The sequence below is a fragment of the Eubalaena glacialis genome, chromosome 3 (genome assembly GCF_028564815.1).
Source record: "Eubalaena glacialis isolate mEubGla1 chromosome 3, mEubGla1.1.hap2.+ XY, whole genome shotgun sequence".
Lineage (NCBI taxonomy): Eukaryota > Metazoa > Chordata > Mammalia > Artiodactyla > Balaenidae > Eubalaena > Eubalaena glacialis.
In genome coordinates, this window is record NC_083718.1 from 178,149,846 (window position 1) to 178,166,710 (window position 16,865).

Genomic DNA, 16,865 nt, shown 5'->3' on the forward strand with positions numbered 1-16,865 from the left:
CCTTATAAAAAGATGTCAAATGTTAACAGTAAACAGTGTGAATAAAAGCCCCATCCAATTTTTGGTATTCACTGTGGTGAAAATAAGTGTTTGGTCTTTGTCCAGGATTCCTGTCACAGAGCTCCTAAAACCCTTGGAATTCCCCTAAATGGTAGCAGAACCTTTTGTCATTCATAATGAGCCCCTTCCTAATAATGACTTAGGATGGGGCCTCTGATTAGCCTTGGGATGGGACTGCTCACCAGAAAGACCAAGTGATGAGAGGATTAGAACTTTCAGCCCTACCTGCCAACCTCAGGAAGAGAGGACGGGGAGGGGAGCACTGGAGATTGAGCTCTGTGAAAACTGGTGAACAAGAAGATTTAGAGAGCTTCCAAGTTAGTCAACACATCGTGCTGGAGAGTGCCTGCCTGGGGAGGACACGTACCCCATACCCCAAATCTGCCATCAGCCAGGCAGAAGGGTGGATAGCCTGGGTACCCCATCTGCAGCTGGTGCCTGAAGTGGAGGCAGTTTTGTGGGGCTGAGCCCTTAAGCTGTGGGGCCTACACTAACTCTGAGAGTTAGTGTTACAATGGAATTGACAGAAGTGATGTCGGAAAAAGACACTACATTCACACTAACACAAAATACACTCAAAGTAATGCTCTTTTCATTTGAAACACATTTCCCCCTGAAGTAACCCATTTTCATACTTAGGATACAGGAAAGAGACATGGAGAATCAAGAGAGTAACAACCCTGAATAACTAAGCCTTCCTTACCTATCCAGTGAAACAGCTAGTCTGGTTAAAGGATTAAACAGAATAAATAAAATCGGCACCACGTGTCTCTCCTATCAAATCCAGTCACTTTAGAGAATATGGTTTATATAACCTTTTGCTGTCCTACCCAAAAATTCTATTACACCTCCACCATAGTTACCTTTCTCCCCCGAAAGAAGCAATACACTGTAAGAAGAATGTCTTTAAACCTTGAAATAAACATTTAGCTTCAAAAAAATTTATGAGAACCAAAATTTAAGAGTTCACCCAATATTACTTAAAAAAAACAAAATAAAGAATTAGATTTTTTTTTCAGAATTGGAATATTCCTTAATGAACTAACTAAATCCCATCATTTTGCAGATATTCTGGCCTAAATGCAAAGGACTTGCCCCTATGCCAGACAGTTAATACTCATGTACCCTGACATTCTTTCCCAACTCTTCAGAACTCAGGCAAATACAGAACAAGCCACTTAAAGACAGTTCTTTTTGAACTTCATGATTTGTTTTCAGAGTCCTCAGTAAATAGGAAATAATCTTAGAAAACTTTGGCACTCATTCCGCCTGCCAATGCAGGGGACAAGGGTTCGCTCCCTGATCCGGGAAGATCCCACATGCCGTGGAGCAACAAAGCCCGTGCACCACAACTACTGAACCTGTGCTCTAGAGTCCGCGAGCCACAACTACTGAAGCCTGCATGCCACAACTACTGAAGCCCGCACACCTAGAGCCCGTGCTCCCCAACAAGAGAAGCCACCACAATGAGAAGCCCACGCACCGCAACTAGAGGAAGCCCGCACGCAGCAACGAAGACCAAACAGAGCCAAAAATAAATAAATAAATAAATAAATTTATTTTTAAAAAAAGAAAGTCAAAGCAATTCAACTACTGCTCAAACTTATTTGCCCTAATAAAAATCCAAAAGAAGCTTAATATGATCAAGTAGTTTGCCTCCGTTTTGAATAATAAATGTATGCATTCCAATTTGAAAAATAAGTTAAAATTGGAATTCTATAAAATAACTTACAATTATTAAAAAGTAGACAACCCTGTGTTGGAAGAGACAGTCCCCCATAGGTCTCTTGTGGTCCTACCCATCTTGCTAGGTATGCTAAGAATGCAAGGCCCTGACCACTCTACCCAGGCCATGTCATAGGGTTGTGTCTGCAGCAAACAACCTTGAAGGATACAGTAATGTCTCCCTCTGGGACAAAGAGCAGGGTTGCCTTCTGCGTGCTATTAAATAGTAGGTTCCCCAAGCTCGGTGTTCCTCAGCTATGACACAAACCCACTGCATCTCCCACATGGAAGTCTTAGGTATAAGGGGAAGCAGCACACAACACACTGATCTCCTGCTGCTGGCTGTGGCTTAATTAAATTCTTTGTCTCTGACCCTAGAGTCTCATGTCTTCTGCCAGCAGCCATAAAACAGTATCAGGCTAACATATTAGCTTGTAAGGAGAGTAAAATAAAATCCCCAACCCTGTTTACTTAACTGACTGAGCTTTGTGAGACATAATGATTTTGTTGTGAATTTAAGTTGTGTAAGTAAATAATAGAGCAATTAGATGGTTTCTTAGAATAATTATTAGAGTACAGGCTAGGTAAGAACACCAGGTCTCAAATAGTTCATTCATTACCCAGAAGTTTTCTTTATAGAAAATCCTCCTGAAATAATTAACATTTTTTTGCGCCTTGTCCTCCTCACTCAAGCCAGCACATGTTCCCTAGGAGCTGACTGGCTGTTTCAGTTGTTTATGTTCCATCTCCTAGGTGTCTGTTCTAACAGGAAGAAATTAGTGAAGGCCAGAATCCTATCATCAAGAAAGGTGGTAGGGACTTCCCTGGTGGCACAGTGGTTAGGAATCCTCCTGCCAGTGAAGGAGACACGGGGTGATCCCTGGTCCGGGAAGATCCCACATGCCGAGGAGCAACTAAGCCCGTGCGCCACAGCTACTGAGCCCATGTGCCACAACTACTGAAGCCTGAGCACCTAGAGCCCGTGCTCCGCAACAAGAGAAGCCACCGCAGTGAGAAGCCCGCACACCACAACAAAGAGTAGCCCCCGCTCACCACAACTAGAGAAAGCCTGCACACAGCAACGAAGACCCAACGCAGCCAAAAAAATTAATTTTTTAAAAAAGGTGGTAAAATAAGAAATTAAGTATTCACTGGTTTTGCTTTAAATAAGGCTAATAAAATTTTTAACTTTTCAAAAACCAAACCTTATTTTGTTCTCTCCTATCCTTAAATAGCTGTAAGCTTATTTTCCCCCAAAATTCCACTTACTCACCTCTAGAATTAAGTCATTATAGAAAGTTAAAGGACAAAGTCTCCATGGTACATGTCCAAGAGCCCTGTTGTTGATTTTTTGTTGATTTTTTAACGTGAGACTGTCAAATATATGCAAAATTGGTAGATATTTCACCAAAATATAGTCAAAGAAATCAGGGAAGTAAATAAACTTGGGCAGAATGCAAGTGATAACACTACTGCAGCCTTTGCTTTTTGGGAAAGATACTGGGTTTTTCTCCCCTCCCCTAAACGTACTTTCCAGATGTTTCATAAAACAAAAGTATCTTTGGGCAAAAACATCTCAAATTCTTCATGTATCTCTCTCCCACAAAATGGTTGCAAAATTCCTAATATCTCCAGCTGCCAATTAAATGCATTAACATATGCAAAGTGATGAAAGGCAAACATTAGGCACTCATTAAAGCAATTATTCAATTCTTCCATTTTCTGCCACTTGTGAAAGAAACTGATAAATACTGTGAAACCACAACCTACATGAAAGAGTAGAGAAGCGGGTGTCAAATTAAAGTTCTATGGGTCCTTGAGATGACAAAAATGAAGCAACTGTCAGGGAAAAAAGTGCTGACAGTAGCACTCATAAAATGAAAGATTATGATTCTATGTGGTAAAAGATGTTTTCATCAGGGCTAGAAGTTTGCTGTGTCAGCTTCATTTCTGAAAATGACTTCATTCCGAAATGCCTGATCCAATAAGAACGTGAGTCCTTATTTTTACTACCATGCTGAGTTTTCCTTCTTCACATTGGCAAAAACTAAGGTATGCGAGCCAAAGTAATCATTTTATATTGTCTTTGTGACCAAAAAAAATTTTAGTCCAATTAGTAAATATCTACATAAGCTATATAACTTTTGAATGTAATATTTCAAAACAATTTGGAAAAATTGAAGAGTATGCAATAATGTATAAGAGTACTCAGTATCGGATTAGAAGAGAATGGATATTACAATAAGATTTTCCCTCAAAATATTCAAGACTCGTAGATTTATTCATTCAGTCAACAAACCTTTATTAGGCACCTAATAAGTGCCAAGCATTGTCCTATACATAGTCATATCCCCCTCTGCCTGGAACAAAGTTCATGTCCTCTTGGGGCAACAATCCAAAGTGGCATATACAGACAATAACCAAATAAGCATCACCCCCCCCCATATTCTTCCTTAATAGTATTACTAATACTGACACCCTTATATGCAATTTTCCCATTCTGGTCTCTTAATCAAGGGCAACATAATTCTGTTCTCTTAAGAAAGGGCAAGGAGATTTTAAAACACACTCAAACCTCCCCTCAGTTTCCTGCAAAAGACCAGATAACAAAAGATAGAGCATTTCACACATCCCAAATCTCAAGTCTGAATCTGCCACAGCTCTGAGGTCTTGACAACCTGGGGAATAGGACTGAAATTGCACAACTAAGTATGCGTCTTACTTGGCCCACCTAATCAATTGCTAACTGTCTGACACGATTTAAATTATCCAATATGGTTTGGTGCTTATTTCAATGTCTATGCCTTTATCCACATCATATCATCTCTCCAAACCTTGGATGTCTAGCCTTACAACTCATCCTATTTCTATCCTAACTTACCACCCCCAAATCCCACCTTAACTGAAACACCTTCCCTAATTTTTCCAGCTATCAAAAACTGCCCAAATGGGGATTTCCCTGGTGGTCCAGGGGATAAGACTCCACATTCCCAATGCAGGGGGCCCACGTTCCATCCCTGGTCAGGGAAATAGATCCCGCATGACACAACTAAAAGCTCCCACGTGCCGCACCTAAGACCCAGCTCAGCCAAATAAATAAATAAATATTTTTTTAAAAAAACAAAACTGCCCAAATTCTCTGACCTTCCATGGCAAGGCCCTTCTTAGCTCTTAAATCTCTTATTTCACACTCCTATCCCCAACACTCTCCATGCTCTAGCCACACAAGTCTCATTATATTCCTCAAACATGCCGAGCCCTGTCCTGCCTGCAGGTCTTTATACGTGCCAAATATGCCTTCCCCTGCTCATAATGCTGTTGACTTCTCATCCTTCAGATCTCAGCTCAAATCATCATCTCCTCAGAAAATTCTCCCCTAAACACACTATCCAGATTACTATCCAGTCCCCTTCCCCCTTACTTCCATCATACTACCCTGTTTATTTCCTTTACAGTATGGTCATAATCTATAATTATTTTGTTTATGTTATATTGCAGTAAAGGAAGACAGATAAAAAATGAGGAAATCTCTGTGAGGGCAGGGACTCTGATGTATTCCCAGAACACAGATCAATACTGGACACCGTAGGTACTCACTCAACAAATGTAAAACACAAGTGAGCACTTAGTCATGTTGTTTTTATTCACATAAGTTTGTGTTTATTCTAAAAGATTTTAAGCTCTCAGAGAAAAAACTAGGCTTATACTTTATCATCTCCTTCCCAAGGCACTTAATATAGTACTGAGCAAGAAAAAATTAAAATTTTTAATGTATGTGATCCCAGCAAGTTACTTCCATACCTTAATTTTCTCTACAATAACATCTAACTCACAAAACTGCTACAAAGAGAAACTAAGCAATGTACATAGAACTATTAATTATCACCTGGCACAGAGTAAACACCTAATATGGCACCTTACTCTTATCCCCAATTAAAATTTGCAAAAACCAAAATGGCCCTATGATAAAGATCGGAACCACTATTGTAAAATGAAAGCATCTAAATACTATGAATAAGAGGAAACTAAGAAAAATCCTTGCTTCTACTTGACAGGGTTATTTGCTAACTTGATCAATCCTTTCTAAAATCCCCTGGATCTGATCTCAAAGAACAGTTTAAACTAAATGTCACATTTGTAGCAAGAGGATTTGGAATGTTACAGAAAGGGTTGTACCCACCTTCACTTAAAGAAGAGACAAAGTAATAATCCTAGAACAAATATTTATCAAGTCTCTAATATGCCAAAGGAAGACAAGATAGAGTAGGAGTCAAGCACAAAATCTTTCAATTCAAGTAGCCCTAAGCTCACATCCCCATTCTTGCGTGACTTGGGGCAAGCTACTTAACCTCTTTCCAACACTCTTGTTTCTCCATTTGTAAAGCAGAAATAGTATTACCATCACAGGTTGTAAGAATTAACTGAGTTACTCCTCTGTACAGCACTTAACGCTCAAATATAAGCTCTTTTAATCATTGTGAAGTGATCCAGATAAACAGTCAATTCAGAATTTGATTATCTAAGCAATCTTCTGTAGGGGGTTGTGTTTATACTCCGTCCAAGTGCAAAGTGAAAGCCAATCATGTACCCCTGAAAACAAAATGTGGTTTTAGATTAGGACATAATACACAAGGCAAATTTTTGCTTTCAAAAATTATCAGAAACAATAAGAAACAAGGTTTCCATGTCTAGGCCAGTACCTACCAAAATTTAATATGTACATTCATTCTTTGATCTGGCAATTCCACTTCTAAGACTTTCTCCAAGTATGCAAAGAGGTAGACACAAGGATATTTACCACAGCCTTGCTTGTAGGAGCAAAAGACAGAAGACTACTGACATGTCCACCAACAGGGGAATGGTAAAATAGGTTACAATACAAAGGAATATCATGCAACTATTTAAAAAGAATAAGCTATAGTGCCTGTTATGGACTAAACTGTGCCCACCCCCACCCCCTGGCTGCCACAAATTGATATGTTGAAGTGATAAACACCAGTAACTCAGAATATAAGTTAGAGATAGAGCTTTTAAAGAAGTAATTAAGGTAAAATGAGATCATATTGGTGGGCCCTAATCTAATATAACTTGGTGTCCTTATAAGGAGATTAGGACACAGACAAAGAGGGAAGACCAACTGAAGACACTAAAAGTCCACCATCTATAAACCAAGGAGAGAGGCCCTCAGAAGAAACTAACCCTGCCAACACCTTGATTTTAAACTTCCAGCTTTTAGAACTGTAAGGAAATAAATTTCTGTTGTTTAAATCACCCAGGCTATGGTACTTTGTTAGAGTAGCCCTAGCAAACAGTGCCAATACAGAGCCAATGTGCAAGATCTTCAAGATATATAAAGTTTTTAAAAAGCAAAGTGCAGAAGAGTTGTGTATAACATGCCGATTTATGTATGTGAATTTTTTTATGGAGAGGAGATACACATACACTTACAGGTGCAGAGACTATGTACAAAGACACTTACAGGTGCAAAAACACATCCACTAGACAAAAGTGACTGCTTCTGGGAAGAGGATAAGGGTGTGTCTGGGATGGGATGGGTAGACTTATTTTTCTTCATATTCTCTTTTGTACTGAAGTTCTCACCATATGCATGTAATATTTTCTTTAATTTTAAAAACAAAACTATCAATTAAAATGAAAAGATCTCCGAAACACATTCAACAATTAAGAAAAACACCACAAGCAAACCTGGTCTAAAAGTTATCAAGTCCTAAACTCACCAAAATCTCTGATCTATTTCATGAGCGTAAGCATTTTTTTTAATGCCCTGCATTGTATTGTATTCTAAGAGCCATAAAAACATCCAGTCATTTGTCTCAATAATTCCATTTCATCCACTTAGTACTGCAATGTAGATCACTCAATTTACCAATGTATTTCAACAATTAAAACATTTTCATTCCCATTTTTGAAAAAAATAATTCCACTTCAGATAATTTATCCAAAATGAAGAAAATATTTTATCAAGAAACAATGAAATGCCACAACATTACAACAGAAAAAAATGATTAAGTAACAATACACCAGAGGGTGAAATGCTATATATATTAAAAATAGTTGTGAAGACTACCAACACAGTAAACAATGTAAAAAAACAAACCCAAGAAGAGTTAACAGCTGTGCTGGAGTGTGTGTGTATCAGTTAAAGGACAAGAAACAAGTGCGTAATGGATCTTATTCAATCTTCACTGCGTCAGGACACAAGTTAGAATCTAAAACATGTTACAACAGACTTATGTTCTTCCAAGAAACAACCCTATATACTATAATAGTCAGCAAAATATTTAAGTACCTATTATAGCACTACACTGGATAAGGCAGAAACCCTGTCTTCAAAACATTTTAGTAATTTACTGAATGCCTACTCTGTGCCAAACACTATGCTAGATAGCTTGACATACATCACCTTGTATATTTTACTGGCTATAAGCAGAAGAGATTAACACAATTGTAGTAGTCTGTTACAAAATTACACTATAAACTACAAGTTCCATAGATTTTCAAAAGAGTAATTAATAAAATATGGGGGTGGTCTAGAAGAACGAGAATAAATCTCTAGTTAGATAGAATACCAGGAGAAAGGGCACAAGTAGTGCTAGCCTGCAAAGTGAAAGAAACACACACACACACACATGCACACACAGGATGAGTTCAAGTCATACAGACTGAAAGCTAAGCAGAGGAACTTTCATTTAACGTGGGTGGGGACAGGAGGCTACCATTTCTTTCTGATCCATGAACAAGTTTTTTTTAGGAATATCAATCTTGTACCTGTATTCCGATGAACTGTCAAAGGTAACCAGATAAAGTACAGGAACTCAGCTAAGAAACTACTTTAATAATCCAAGATTTACATGAAGGACCTGCACTAGGGTAGTAATTGCATGGCAGTAGAGAAGAAACAGTTGACCAGTTTGGGGGTGGAGTGTGGGTTTGTTTAAGGAGGTAGTAAATTAAGAAAGAAGTATTTTTTAGTTTGGGAAATTACAGGATAGGTTTGTACCACAGATAAATGGAGAAGTTGGAAAAAGAAATCTTAGCGTCAAGTTGTTCTTAAAGCACTCTTGTGAGAAAACATGCAAAAGAATAGCCTTTCCAGAATCAGAACACAATAATTTGGTCCTAAGTCTATCAAGGATGAAATCACGTGCCAGTCTGTATCAGAAATCCCACATACAAGCATACATTTGCAGAAAAAAAAAAAGTTACTATATTACCTAGACAACACACACACAGTAAAATGAGTGACAAACTGAGAACCTTTCTTTGAACAGGTTACCAGGTGAGATGCCAACTACAAAACTAACCATGATCATTTAGACTTTGTTATATCTAATGAGGCAGAGGTACCTACATTCAGATCCTCATACAATCTATTTTACAAACTACAAGCCATTTTTAAACCAGATTACCAAGATTCTGAATCAAAGCAGTCTACCAATTTTGATGTAAAATCTGTTAACGGGGTGAACTTCTACAGAAGCACTCAACTGTGTGCTTGAAGAAATAATTTGACAAAGAATAAGAGATGTTATAACATTTGCACTAAATTCTATGTCAATGCAGTACAGCTGGCATGACTGCAGGCTGCATAGCAGTAACAGTACAGTTCTATTCACTAAAAGAGATCAAGAGAAACAAAAACAACAAAGAGTTGCAAAGACTGAAAAACAACCAATATGTGTTGGCAACAAATCTGCCTTTTAAAGGACACTTTGCAACCAAAGACAACACCATCAAAGCACAAACTTCTACCTTGATTATCAATTGTTTCTATGGAAATTATATACATACACCGTATTTTGAGACGCTAAGTTCCTATAATGATATTCCAGATGTATCATGGAATACATCTGTTTAATGTCTATTTTTAAAGACTTCATATAAAATTAAGCAAAACAGTACCTGTCACTGATTAAGAGTGACTACAGTAACTCCCTCTATCTACAACGCTCTTCCCTGGATGACTCATGCAGTCACATCCCCGACAGATCTTTGCTCAAATGTCATTCTGGAGTTGAGAACTCCTCTGACTACCTTATTTTAAATTGCAACCCAAGTTCTACAAACCTAGAAGCACTCCACTGTACCCTGCCTCTCCTTCTTCATTTTTAGCCAAACACTTATCTCCAACTCACACACTAGTATGTCAATTTCATGGGGACAGAGATCTGTTTGGTCTACTGTATTCACTGCTATATCCCCAATACCTAGAACAGTGACTTTGCACACAAAGGGTTGTTGAATTCACAAATTAATAAAATAGTATGGGTTAGAGATGCAGCAAGTCAAAAAAACTTGTTCTTTGGACTCAGAATATACCCGTTAGTGGGTCCTCTAATCTCCTAAACCCTCATCTATTACTATCTGGATAAACAACAAAACAAAACAAAACAAAATTTAATACCCTCTGAGAGAAGGATTCTATTCCTAAAGCTTAAGTCACGTCCACAGTCTGAATTAGCTAAAGTAGTTAACAGCAAGTGTTTAATAGCCACCCAGCATCATTTTTGGGAATAAATACCCTGTATCATCTCTAGCAACTCTATTCTCTATTCTGTTCTAGTAATGCACAATTCTACAGACTTTTTTTTTTTGGCCTCATGGCATGCAGGATCTTACTTCCCTGACCAGGGATTGAACCCTCGCCCCTTGCAGTGGACGCACAGAGTCTTAACCACTTGGCCACAAGGGAAGTCCCTCTACCAATTTTTAAACTAGCAAAAAGACGATACTTTCCTAGAAGAAGCAGGATCCCCACAAAGTATGTGTATCACATTGTGTTTGCAACTATATCAGAGTGACATAGTTAATGTAACCAATCTTACACTGTCATTTTATAATTAAAACATGCTTCTAATTTTGGAACAATGCACTCAGATTTAAATCAATTGAAATAGTGTATAATGAACTTAAGGAATCACATAATTGCCAAAAAGTTATCTCCAGAATCTGCATCTTCAAAAAATCTTTGCCATTGATTAGTTCTATTTTAAAAGCTGCTTCTATGTCTTAGGTTTCCTTTTTTAGAGTGTGTTTTAATATTTGCAAAGAATCATCTCATCTTCATATTGTAAAAAAGAGAGGTAGAGTGCAAGAGACAGATTTTTTTATAAGAGCAGAAATGATACCAATTTCTCCAACTGAAAGTAGCAGAGGTAAAGAATTTCGTGCCAAAAGAAAACAAACTTTTGTATCTTCAACATATGTGTCACATTCAAGACATGAATTAATCTTGCTCCTGAAGAAAAATTACTCAATTACCAAAAAACAATAATTTTTTAAAAAGAACTAAGACAGCCCAACCTAAGTCCTTAACCCCAATCCTGATACACAAAATGATGTCTTTTCCCCACTCTCCCACCTCTCTCAGATAACTATTCAATAATAAGTAAAATGATTTTTCTGTTCCTGGCTCTGATTTAACTAGAATCAAGGACAAGTTTTAAGGCAAATACATCTTCATTTCCATGTAACACATGCAACCAGAAAAAAAAATTAATGTAAAAGATGGGATCTGGGGTGGGTTTTTGTTCTTGTGAGGGAGAATTGGATTGGGCAGTATGTATGACAAGAAAAAGAAAAGGAAATATGTCAAATTATAAAATACAAAAAACTTACAGATTACTACCACAAACTCCTAAAAAACTTCTCATGTACGTTAACAATTATTTTTTTTAAACATAGAAATTCTTTGGATCGCAAATAAAATAGTTAAAAATTATATGACTTTCAGAGCTTTAAAAAAATGGCTTTGAAATTACTGCAAGCTTTTCAGAATACTGGAAAACAATAAATACGTAAACTAGGATCACTGATCCAAGAACAAAGGAAACTGGAGACAGTGACTCCATTTCAGAAATTTCCTTTGTAGCCACTGGACAATCACTTCCCCAGTCCCTAATAATGGTCTGCTTTTCCCTTCCAATACCTTGCCCCATTTTTAAGTTGAGATGGAGTTACTCCCCCACAGACACCCCAAAGATGGGTTTTATATGTAAAATGCTAAATTTCATCCCAAGGAACTACGTACTAGCAATTTCTGTACAATAGCTCTTGAGTGGGGTTTAGGCCACAGCAAGAATAGATAATCTATGGCCTCTGCTGAAGTCTCTACCTTTCACATGCCTCAGTAACTTGAGAAAATTTTTCCCATTTTTCTACCCATAGCAAAGCCACGCCAACAGCCCCTGAACCTAATAGAGATTAACAAGCCACGAGACACCAGCATCTCCCAGTCCACTTTCTCAAAGCTTCAGAGGGTGTTCCATGGGTGGGGGAGGCAGGGCCGTCATCAAACAAGTTTAAGAAACACTGAATTAGGACTTCCCTGGCGGTCCAGTGGGTTAAGACTCCGCACTCCCAATGCAGGGGGTGCAGATTTCCATCCCTGGTCACGGAAGATCTCATACGCCGCATGGTGCAGCCAAACAAACAAAAAAAAACACTGAATTAAACAGATTCTCTGATGATCTAACTTCTATGAACCTTTAATAAACTTACACACATCATGAATTTCCAAGATGGGGATATAATAAGTAGGGTTTCCAATTTATTTGATACCTACCCCCATGGAAATCTCTTCCAGGTATTCTGAAACACACCAGAGAAACAATACGGCATTACTCTTTTTTTTTTTTTTTAAAGAAATCCCCTGGGTTGTGTGTTTTTTTTTTTTAGAAGAATTAATTCCCTCTACAATTTTTTTTTTAATTAATTAATTTATTTATTTTTATGGCTGTGTTGGGTCTTCGTTTCTGTGCAAGGGCTTTCTCTAGTTGTGGCAAGCGGGGGCCACTCTTCATCGCGGTGCGCGGGCCTCTCACTATCGCGGCCTCTCTTGTTGCGGAGCACGGGCTCCAGACGCGCAGGCTCAGTAGCTGTGGCTCACGGGCCTAGTCGCTCCGCGGCATGTGGGATCTTCCCAGACCAGGGCTCGAACCCGTGTCCCCTGCATTGGCAGGCAGATTCTCAACCACTGCGCCACCAGGGAAGGCCCGGCATTACTCTTAAAATTTAAATTATCCCTTATCCCCATCTCCACTGATTATTATAAACTCTTAGGACAAACTAACATTCCCTTTGGCCTTATGAACAAATAAATCATATGACCTAAAATAATTCAAACATTTTCATAGCTTATATTTTGTAGTATGTATACTATTTGTACACTTTCTGAAACAAATGAGGGTATTAGATTTTGATTTAAACCCCAGCACTCTAATATTCACAGGAACTATCCATTCATTCCTAGTTATCTGATAAATGAAATTTTACATTTTAAAATCTAAGTTTATTTTTAAATCTTACTGTTAATCTTAAACTTCACAATAAAAATATAGTTTTCTGGCAAAGTAATAAGTGATATAGATGGTTTAATTCTTCAGAAGATTCTAAAATTGAGCTCCTCTCAAATAGCATTCAGCTGGCGAAACAATTACTAGTAACTATAGCGAAGTTGTATTAGGAATGAAAATCCTTGAAACCACACAATGATTCTTTGTTAAGAAACTTTATTCTTTCACTTCCTACTCCTCTTCATCTGCTTTTAAACAGATTTAAAAGCAAACCAAAAAAAAAAAAAAATTACAAATATCCTTAAATTGCCTACCAACAAAGCAAATGGATTGTAGCTGAAATCTTGCTTATGATTTCTTCTACAAAATTTATCATCTCATACTCTTTAACACTAATTAACATGGTATTCTTTCATTCCACCTCCATTTCTCCCTCTGGTTTCATGTGATCTGTTATTCTCAATCTCTTCTGTTTACACAGGAGTAACAAAAAGTGATCATCTTTTTAGCTGAAAACAATGGCTGTGGCTTACTATCCAACAGTAGACAGCTTCATATTGCCATCTGGGACACAGAGAATGGACACAGGTGTGCCTGAGACATTGATCCCCCAGCTCTCCTGGGGCTGCAGCACCTCTAGCCAGCCAAGAATAGTCTTATCCATTTACTCCAGTGTAGCATACAATATTTTTCTATGTCTCCCTTGATTTGAAAAGGGTTAGGAAACATTGCTCTAGAGCATACACTGCTACATCAAATAGTGTAAGAAAAAAGAAAAATTAAAGAAAAATTCAATCAAGTCCTTTAAAAATAGCAATAATTTTTTCAGGATGGTAGCTATATTAAGACTTGATTTTAGTTATTAACATTTTCCCTTGGGACTTCCCTGGTGGTACAGTGGTTAAGAATCCGCCTGCCAATGCAGATGACACGGGTTCGAGCCCTGGTCTGGGAAGACCCCACATGCCATGGAGCAACTAAGCCCATGCACCACAACTACTGAGCCTGCGCTCTAGAGCCCACGAGCCACAACTACTGAGCCCTTGTGCCGCAACTACTGAAGCCCACGGGCCTAGAGCCCGTGCTCCACAACAAGAGAAGCGACCACAGTGAGAAGCCCATGCACCGCAATGAAGAGTAGTCCCCTCTTGCTGCAACTAGAGAAAGCCCACGCGCAGCAACGAAGACCCAAAGCAGCCAAAAATAAATAAATAAGTAAATAAATTAAAAAAAAAAAACCAAACATTTTCCCTTGAGATTGGAGATATGATTTTAGTAAAAAAAAAAAAAAAAAAAAAAAAGCAGAAAACATTTTTTACATTTGATCAGCTAAATGCCAACTTTGTATTTCACCTGTTTTCATAACCAACAATTATGTAAACGATCCTAATCATATGCTCTTCGTAACAATTAGTTTTCCACAAAAAGTCACTGCGTTCAAACATGTAACTGAACTCAAGTTCAAGCAGTTCTAAAACTAGAATTTAAGATTATTTATTTATTATTAAGTGGGTAATGACTCTTTAGTAACTAAACAACACATTAGTTCCTGATAATGAGCACAGACATGCGGCGATTCTACACAACACTCAAGAAACTATAACTCATTCCTTTAAAAGCCAAATAGGTTTCACATCACTTCCTGATTACAATCCTTGCAATAAATTCTGATATGCTGCCTGAAAGAGACCAGGTTATACTTAAGTAGGGGGAAAAACAAAAATAAAGCACTCATCACTTTTTGTGAAATCCAGCAGTCTTAAAGAGGGTGCTTCAAACATCAAGGTGCATAAAAATCACTTGGGGATTTTGTTAAAATTCAGATTCTGATTCAGTAGGACTGGGATGGAGCCTGATATTTCTAAGGAGCTCCAAGCTGATGCTTAGGCTCCTGGTTCACAGACTACATACTGCATACTTGAGAACTTACACCCCTACTTCCATGACACTGGTTAAGATAATGGATAAAAATTTAAAGCAGACACCAATCCTCACCTCATTTAATTTTTATGGTTTCATGAGATTAATCTGGGGGGGGGGATGGTTATTAAACTGTTGATGTTTGAGAGAAACGCAGATAACTTCTGAAAGGTGGGGGCATTAAGAGAGGTTGTAATAATAACAAGGGCAAACACCTACAGAGCACTTCCTATGTGCCAGTGAACTGTGTTAAGTACTTCACTTAGATTAACTGAGTCTCCTAACACTGTGAGGTAGAAACTATTGCCAGCCCTATTCTACAGAAGGTAAACTGAGTGACAAAGACTTTACTCAGATTGCATGTAACTAATAAATGCCAGAGCCAGGATTTAAATCCAAGCAGTCTAGTTCCAGAGTCTACACTTTTAATCACTATACTAACAGTGTCTTTCCCAAGGACATACAACAACAGAATTAAAATAGCAAATCAAAATGGCTTACTCTTAGAGAAAATGATGCAAGTGTTAGAAGTGTAAAGTGTTAAAGAACAGAGTGAGCAACAGAGGTTCTCTTCAGGTGACTGACCACTGAGGCTTGGTGAACACCATGACTTAACAATATGTAGTATTTTGCTCTATTAGAAATTGTTCTGGACTTCAGCATAATAGTTAAATAGTTGAAAAAAAATTTTTTTTTAATTTTTTTTAATGGGAGACCATTTCGGTGGCAAAAATGGGGTTTCACTTCATGGAATAAGCAGTTTGAGACCAATGTCCCAGGGGCGACTAGTAACGAAGAGTTCTGACATCCAGGACTTATAATAGCAGCAGTGGCAGACATAGCTGAAATGACAAGTAATGAAAATTGCTTTGGCAAAAATATTTTGGACTGAAGGGATGAGTAACTAAAAGTAGAAACGTAAGGGACAAAGCATAACGTGACCAGGAATTTGATACTGTTGAGTTGAGGGGAAGAAGTGGAAAAATTAAACTGCTATTTCAAACAAAGAAATACAGGAAGGAAACAAACATTAAAGTCTGAATAATTTTTAGGAGAATAAGAACTGGTCATCAGAAAAGATTTTCTAAGCAATGGTTAACTGTTCAGACAGTACAGCTGCAGAAGATATAGGACTAAACAGATGGATATGGTCAAACAAAAGTAGATGAGTAATCATCACTTCAATGAGCCCAAATATGAATATGGCTGACCAATCAAAAAAGAGGTGCCAGGAAACACAGTACACAGGCCTACAGAATATGCAGAAAGTGAAAATATTAACCCTCAGACATCACATTCATTCATTTGACAAACATTTCTTGAGACACATCATGGGTCTGGCACTATTCTAGGTGCCAGGGATACAGGGGTGACCATACCAGGTCAAAAGCCCTGCCTTCACAGACTTACATTCTAGTGGGAGAAACTAACAGACTTGGAAGAGAATACTGAATATTGAAAGCCTAGAATGAAGCCCTTTAATATAGGAGAATATACAGATCTATTTATGGGACATAAGTTAACAAAATATTAACCCCTCCTTCCCCAGCAGAGGAAATTCTGTAGCCTGAAGTGTTGCTCATTAAGCATTCTTTGTCCTCTCAAAAAAGACCCTAAAATGATAAATGTATTTAAAATATATCTACAAATCAAGTACAATTTGACTTTTACTTCCAAGAATAGCTATAAGTACTACTCCCAGACAGGCAGCACAATAAATTGTACTTCTAAGTTTTCCAAATGCAACACTTCTTGGATCAAAACATTTTATTAGTGTAACCATTTTTAAAATAACTGGAAATGCTTCTATAAAATACCACAAAATTATAAGTGGAAAAAGTATCC

The 16,865-nt window shown here is 37.8% G+C and overlaps 1 protein-coding gene across 3 annotated transcripts in view; it reads right to left on the reverse strand.

Moving 5' to 3' along the window:
• The window catches only part of CDC42 (cell division cycle 42), a 44,886-nt gene that overhangs the window by 25,965 nt on the left and 2,056 nt on the right, over positions 1–16,865 (reverse strand). The window lies entirely within an intron of this gene.